Below are 1625 nucleotides of genomic sequence, written 5' to 3' on the forward strand. Positions count from 1 at the left end.
GATCCCCTATGGCATTGATATACCATTATATGGATGATATCCTGTTATGTGCCCAAGAAAAGAAAGAAGTGCTAGAGTTGCTCCATTTGCTGACCCTAGAGTTAAATAAATGGAACTTGCATATCGCACCTGAAAAAATCCAATTGGGAGAGATAAAGGAGTACCTGGGGACGAAATTAAGAGATTACCCTCAGAGTTGACGACCTTCATACACTGAATGATTTCCAGCGGCTCCTTGGTGATATAAATTGGATCCGACCCTATTGTAAGCTTACTAATGCTGAGCTCCAGCCACTGTTTGATATCCTTAAAGGCAACTCAGACCTCACATCCCGGCGAACATTAACACAAAAAGGCCGAGAATGTATTGAAAAGGTTGAAAAAAGATTGGAGCAGTCTCAAGTGGAGCGCATAGATCCTAATAAACCTTTGCTTTTTTGTATCATAACTTCTGATTTGTCTCCTACTGGAGTGTTATGGCAAAAAGGACCCATTCTTTGGCTTTATCTTGCCCACTCTCCTAACAAGGTACTGCAATGGTATCCACAGGCTCTCGCTACCCTTGCGTTGAAAGGTATAAAAACCAGCCTTGAAGCATTTGGAAAACAGCCTGATGTTCTTGTCACGCCTTATACACCAAAACAGATTGAGACTTTAGCAGCCTGCGATGATGAATGGGCAGTGCTGCTTACTAGTATGACAGGAATGTTTGACAATCATTACCCATCACACCCTTTGCTTCAGTTTGTGAGCCGTAATCCATTAATTCACCCACAAGTGATGCGCTCTAACCCCATTGAAGGGGCAGTTAATATTTTTACTGATAGGTCTAAGGGTGGGGTAGGAACAGTGTATATTGAAGGCCAAAACCCCAGCACCCATATTTTTCCCTATGAATCAGCACAGACAACAGAATTAGCTACTGTATTACAAGTCTTTTGCCGGGAATCTCAAGCTTTTAATTTGGTTTCAGATAGCCAATATGTGGTGCAAAGTATGAAGATACTAGAAAATATGGGGACTATAAAACCAACCTCCCAGGTTACTCAACTTTTTATGGCCCTACAGCAGAAAATTTGGCAATGCAAGGCTCCCTTTTGTGTGATTCATATTTGCGCTCTCACTCAGGACCCTGGGCCTTTGGCATTAGGCAATGCCATCACTGATTATGCTACTAGAGCTGTCTTTATCTTCCTGACTCAAACCCCTGTGCACGCTGCAACAGATTTTCATGCAAGGTTCCATGTGAATGCAAATACCCTCCACATAAAATTCAAAATTACTAGGGAACAAGCCCGAGAAATTGTCCTGCAATGCAAATCTTGTGTTTCTGTCCTCCCTCAACAGAGTGTAGGGGTTAATCCTCGAGGCCTCTGCCCAGGAGTACTTTGGCAAATGGATGTTACCCATATTCCAGAGTTTGGTACCCTCAAATATGTACATGTTTCTATAGATACCTGTTCTGGTGTGATATTTGCTTCTGCACATTCAGGTGAAAAAGCTGAGCATGTAATAAGCCACTGTTTCCAAGCCTTTGCGTCTTGGGGTATGCCCAAGCGTCTTAAAACTGATAATGGTCCTGCATATACATCTAGCAAATTCACAGCCTTTTGCACAGCCATGGG

The sequence above is a fragment of the Nannospalax galili genome, unplaced genomic scaffold, assembly GCF_000622305.1.
Source record: "Nannospalax galili isolate Female #2095 unplaced genomic scaffold, S.galili_v1.0 scaffold223, whole genome shotgun sequence".
In the NCBI taxonomy this organism is placed as follows: domain Eukaryota; kingdom Metazoa; phylum Chordata; class Mammalia; order Rodentia; family Spalacidae; genus Nannospalax; species Nannospalax galili.